This window comes from Mauremys mutica, chromosome 2 (assembly GCF_020497125.1).
Source record: "Mauremys mutica isolate MM-2020 ecotype Southern chromosome 2, ASM2049712v1, whole genome shotgun sequence".
Taxonomy (NCBI): Eukaryota; Metazoa; Chordata; order Testudines; family Geoemydidae; genus Mauremys; species Mauremys mutica.
Window position 1 is genome coordinate 294,478,197 of NC_059073.1, and position 6,193 is coordinate 294,484,389.

The window sequence follows — 6,193 nt, forward strand, 5'->3', positions numbered from 1 at the left end:
CACCACCAGTGCCACTCGTCCTGGGGATGAATGGTTATGAAAACCAACACCCCAATAAAAGAAAAAGGTTCTCCTGATCCCAAAGAATCAAGCCCCAGACCCAGGTCAATATACACATCAGATCTTAGCCACAAATCACGCTGTTGCCAATCCTTTAGAATCTGAAATCTAAAGGTTTATTCATAAAGGGAAAAAGGTAGAGATGAGAGCTAGAATTGGTTAAATAGAATCACTTACATAAAGTAATGGCAAAGTTCTTAGTTTAGGCTTGTAGCAGTGATGGAATGAACTGCAGGTTCAAATCAAGTCTCTGGAACATCCCCCGCTGGGATGGGTCATTCAGTCCTTTGTTCAGAGCTTTAGCTTGTAGCAAAGTCCCTCCAGAGGTAAGAAGCAGGATTGAAGACAAGATGGAGATGAGGCATCAGCCTTATATAGGCTTTTCCAGGTGTAAGAACCTCTTTGTCCTTACTGTGGAAAATTACAGCAAAATGGAGTCTGGAGTCACATGGGCCAGTCCCTGCATACTTTGCTGAGTCACAAGGCGTGTCTGTCTTCTCTCCATGGGTCAATTGTGTAGCTGATGGTCCTTAATGGGCCATCAAGCAGGCTAGGCAGAGCTAACACCAACTTGTCTGGGATGTTTCCCAGAAATACAGCACAAATCTGAAATACAGACAGTATACAGCCAATACTCATAACTTCAACTACAAAATGACACATACATTCAGACAGCATAATCATAACCAGCAACCCATAACCTGGTCTTAGACACCTTATATGACCCCCTTTACATAAAATTTGGTGCCACTACAGGACCTTGGTTGCAGCCCATGTTCTATATGGTCCCAGTTTATATCAATAACGTCACAACACCCCAGAATGATAATAGCCTTTTTGCAGCTGTCTCACATTGTTGACTTATATTCAATGTGTGATCCCCTGTAACCCCCAGCTCCTTCTCACTTCGCCAGTTATTCCCCCTTTTATAGCTGTGCTTTTGATTTTTCCTAAATGAAGTACTTCACACTTGTCTGTATTGAATTTCATCTTGTTGAATTCAGACAAGTTCTCCAATTTATCGAGGCCAGGTTTGAATTCTAATGCTGTCCTCCAAAGTGCCTGCAGCCCCTCCCAGCTTGGTGTCATCTGCATATTTTGTATCTTATATACTCTCCACTCCGTTATCCAAGTCATGAATGACAATATTGAATAGTCCCAGAACCCCTGTGGGACTGCACTAGATTTGCCTTCTCAGTTTAACAGTGAGTTATTGATAACAGCTCTTTGAGTACAGCCTTTTAACCAGTTGTGCACCCACCTTATAGTCATTTCATCTAGTTTGCGTATGAGAATGTCATGTGGGACTGTCAAAAGCCTTCCTAACATCAAGGTATATCACACCCCCTGCTTCCCCACTCCATTAGGCCAGTGACCCTGTCAAAGAAGGAAATTCGGTTGGTTTGGCATGATTGGTTCTTGATAAATCCCTGCTGGCTATTCCGTGTAACCCTGTTATCCTCCACGTGCTTACAAACTGATTGGTTAATCATTTGTTCCAGTCTCGAACTGTGGCCGTCTGGTCTCTTATTCCCTAGTCCCCTTTGTTCCCCTTTTGAAAGGTGGGCGCTATGTCTGCCCTTCTCCAGTCCTCTGGGACCTCACCCGCCCGCCAGGAGTTCTCCAAGAGACTTGCTAACAGTGCCAAGATGGCTTCAACTAATTCCCCAAGGATCCCAGGATGAATTTCATCAGGCCCTGATGACTTGAATACATCTCACTTATCCAAATATTCTTTAACCTGTTCTTTCCCTGTTTCGGCTTGCGTTCCTTCCCCCGGTTGTTAATATTCATTATGTTGAGTATCTAGTCTCCGTGAACCTTGTGTCCATTGTGTGTTTGCTTTCTACAGATTTTCTAGCACACACACATCTGGGCCGTGTGCTCAGCCTAGAGCACGGGCTCTGAAACCCGGTCGGCGGGGAGGGTCTCAGAGTCCAGGCCTCGCCCTGAGCCTGAATGTCTCCACTGCTAGTTTTAGCCCCGAGCTCAGTGAGCCTGAATCAGGTAACCTGGGACCTGCGACTCGCTGCTGCGGGTTTTTTATTGGCATTCAGCCACAGCCTTATGGGCCATTCCACTGCGCCACTGACATTCCTGAGCTGTAGGAGGCCTGAGAGCCCAGCAGTGTGGGTGAGTTAGGTGGCTGCAGTCTCTGCGGGGTGGCCTGTTCCTGCAGGGGCTGGTGGACATTGCTGGGGAAGCATGTTACGCAGTGGAGACGGGGGCAGCCCCTTTGCTTTGAGAGGGGGAGTTGGCTGGGCCTGTGGCAGGTGGGAATGACAGTTAATGGGAGAGGAACCCCCCTGGGGCTGGGGGCTCCTGTCCTGTCCTGAGTCCAACTGGGGAGCGCAGGGAGGGGGAGGGGGAGAAATGCTCCCAAAGCTTTGTGAGTGACACACTAGGGAGAGAGGGAAGCCAGGTGGAGGCAGCAGGGTTTGTAAATGGGCCAGAACCTGGGGCCCCGGGGCCATGGACGTGCCAGCCTGGGGCGGGGCTGTGTGGGAAGGGGAAGGATCCGTCTGGTGGCCAGATCCAGAGTTTCCCACAGGTCCTTCCTGCATCTGCCGGAGCGGGGAGTGTTTACGCTTCACCCCAAGGACAGGGAGTTTCCCCCAGGCCTGGCACAGGATTCCCGCCCCACCTGAGTCCCAGAGTCGGCTGGGGAGGGGGGCTCTTCCCCCCAGAGTACACCAGGGACGGCCAGATATTGCCTGTGCCAGACGCTGTGAGATTAATGCCCCCCCTCTCGACCAGGCACACAGGGGTTCCCCCCTCCCATTGGCCAGTCACACAGGGGTTCCCCCCTCCCATTGGCCAGGCACACAGGGGTTTCCTCCCCCGCCCTCGGCCAGTCACACAGGGGTTTCCTCCCCCCCATCTGCCAGGCACACGGGGGTTTCCCCGCCCTCGGCCAGGCACACAGGGATTCCCCCCCTCATTGGCCAGGCACACAGGGGTTTCCTTCCCCTCTCATTGGCAGGCACACGGGGTTCCCCCCCATTGGCCAGGCACACAGGGGTTTCCTCCCCCCACATCCTCCAGGGACGGAATCTCCCAGAGGCAGGGATTTCCCTTCTCCCCGCCCCAGCCTTGACACCCAGCGACAAAGGGGAGACTGGGCCCGTTTCCCAGGCAGGGGCGGGGGGAGACTGCAGGGGCCAGCGTGCCCCTGGCATTGGCTCAGCAGCCCCAAGCACTGCTCTAAATTTGGCTCCTGCGTCAGGGGCCCTGGTGGGCTCTGCACAGGCCCCTGCCGTTAGCCTGTCTTTCCCCACCCCAGAATGCGCCCTGCTCTGGGGCAGCGCAGGGCTGGTGGTTCTGTGCCTGGGGGTCGAGGTCCCTGTGCAGGGACATTCCTCCACTGGGATTACTCTGCCCGGTGGCCCCATTGCACTGGCCTATCCAAGGGCCCCCAGGGCACTCCTACATCATCCCTTTGCATCACCGCGTCCCTGCCCACGCTGGCCGGAGACCAGAGCTCAGCCCCTGGGGAACGAGAACCGAGACACTCAGAGAAATGGGGGAGAGACTGACTGTTCCAAGGGGGGAACCCTCCTTGTGGGCACAGCCCCACCCCACCAGGCGGCTGGCACATTGCAGCCCCAGCGTTGGTGGCAGGGGGTCAGTGAGAGGAAGGGTGGTGCTGGTGTCTCAATCCCAGCCCTGGAGGACGGTGGGGGGCTGAGGAAGGGGGTCACTCCCCCCCCCCGGTGCTTGGGAAATCAAGAGAAGCGCCAGGGAAAAGTGGGGTATTGGTGGTGCTCCTGCATCTCACAGCTACAGAAGCGCGGACGCGCGGAAGGTGGCGTCCCACCCGCTCTGCTGAAAGCTGCTTACTTAAGAGGAATCGACTCTGCCAGCTCCTCCTGCTCTGTCCCTGAGCTCTGTCTCCTCCTGTCTCCACACACAGGTGGACCCTCCCTGTCCGGTCATCCCACGGCAGCTCCCTGCTGCCCCCCTCGGCACAGGACTGCCCTGGTATCCTGCACACCCTCCTGGCTGACGGGGTAATTTCACTATCACCGGTTGATGCAGAAGATCCTGGTTGTCAGCGCTCGCTCCTGATGAGCGGTGCCCAGAATCCCCGTCGTTCCTGCAGCCCCCCCCCATGATCCTCCCTCACAGCCGCGGGGCCACGTTCCCGGTGCCTTGCACGTGGCCTGAGGTCTCAGCCTGCGCTGCTCAGACTGACCAGGGGGATGAGCTCTCCCAGCGGGTCACTCCCTTCCCAGCGCTCAGCGGCCTTTACGTCGGCCGCTTCGCGGGGGCCATCAGTTCTGCCCCGTTTCTCCTTGGAAGGGGGATTTCCCCATTACCACGTCTCACCTGTCAACAGGGGTAATCTGTGGCTAAGGGTGTGTCCACACTGCAGTGTAAGCCCAGGCTCTGAACCCAGGCTCAGGCCTAACCCCACTTCCGTCGACACACAAATTGCGCTAACCCCCGGCTCAGCTCCAGGACCCCACAGAGGTGGAGGGTCTGAGCCTGGGTCAAGCTGGGACCCAGGGCTGCCAAAAGTATCCCACAGTCCCCTGGGTCAGTTTGCTTCGTCCTGTGGACAGTCAAGTTTTCTCACACCGCACCACGAACAAAGGAGTTGGGAGGGGGCTAGGAAACTCCGGGATAAAGGTGGTTGGACACTGGAGCCCCTGGAGGACCTGAGTGCAACAAGTCCTAACCTGGGGTTACACATGAGTGTAGACGCTCAAGCCCTAGGTTGGGTTTGCTAATTTGAGTTCTCCTAACCCTGGACTTACACTGTGGTGTGGACAGACCCTAAGAGTCCTGACCAAGACGGACACAGCTGGCTTCAGACCCCAAGTGTCCACCATCCCCCTGACTACTCGAGAGCGGCCCTTCCCCACACACAGAACCGTCTGCACAAGCAGAACAACCTCTCTGCTCAGGGAGAGTCGCCCCGGATCCCCAGCAGGGACAATCGGCTCATTCACAAGTCCTGGGGAGGAGCTGAGCCTCTCGGCTGGTGATGGGTCTGTTACGATCAGAGCTGCATCACTGCTCCCTGCAGGCGACTGAGCCGAACTCTTCCAGTCTGTCGGGGAGGATCCATGATTGATGCTTCCCAAAAGGGGTGCGTATGCTGGGGGGGAGGGGCATGGGGTCAGGAATAAAAGGCATGCTCAGCAGCACCCCATTTATTACAGGGGTGCGAGGGTGCTGCAGCTCTTTATTCGCAGACACGGCAGCCTGGTTGCTCCCCTGCTGTGACTAACCCAGCGCTGATGACACCAGCTTGGCACCTTGGATGTCTCTGAGTCCCCGGATCTTCCACTCTCCCAAATGAGTCTTTTTCCTTAATTAGTTGGACACCGGGATTTATTAAACTACGCAGAGCTGCCTGCTTTGGGCCAGGCTCCATGTGTGTGTAAACGTGCACCTGGGACTCAAGTTAACTGACAGCGAGTTACCTCTACCAGCTGGATTAAACCCAGTGACGTGCAAATGGCAGCATCGTCAGTTGAATTCTCCCTGATCAGAGCAGGGGTCCTGGAGTCAGGACTCCTGGGTTCTATTCCCAACTCCAGCACTGACTGGTTGTGTGGAAACCCACATTTCTCGCCTTCTTAGAATGGGTTTGTGCGGCTTAATCAACGTTCTTCTACCCAAGCCAGACAGTGAGCGCTCCGAGCGCCCCAGCTGATGGGCCTGGCAGGATGGTGCCGCTGGGTGACAGCCCCATCCTTCAAGGCACAGTAACAGGCGTATCCGTTCATTTCTGTTCTCGAAGCAGGTTGAACAATTGTCACACTCTTTGAGATCCTCAGATGACACTGCAAAGTATCTCCAGTGGTTACAATTTAATGAATGCACTTCATTAATTAATACACTTCATTAAATGTAATAAATGCAATTCACTGAATACCCAGATGTAGCTAGATTAATTACATTCTTCTGTCTCCCTTAGACAGCTTTGCGCTTCTCGGGGGGCAGGGACATTGTCTAAGGGAGACACCTGTCTGTACGGCTGGCCGGCTTTCATAGTGTTTAAGGCCAGAAGGGACTGTTATGATCATCTTGTCTGACCTGCATGACACACGCCAAAGAACCTCCCGTAATTTCTGCATCGAGTGCACCCCAGCTGTCTGAGCTAGCGCAGATCGTTTAGAAG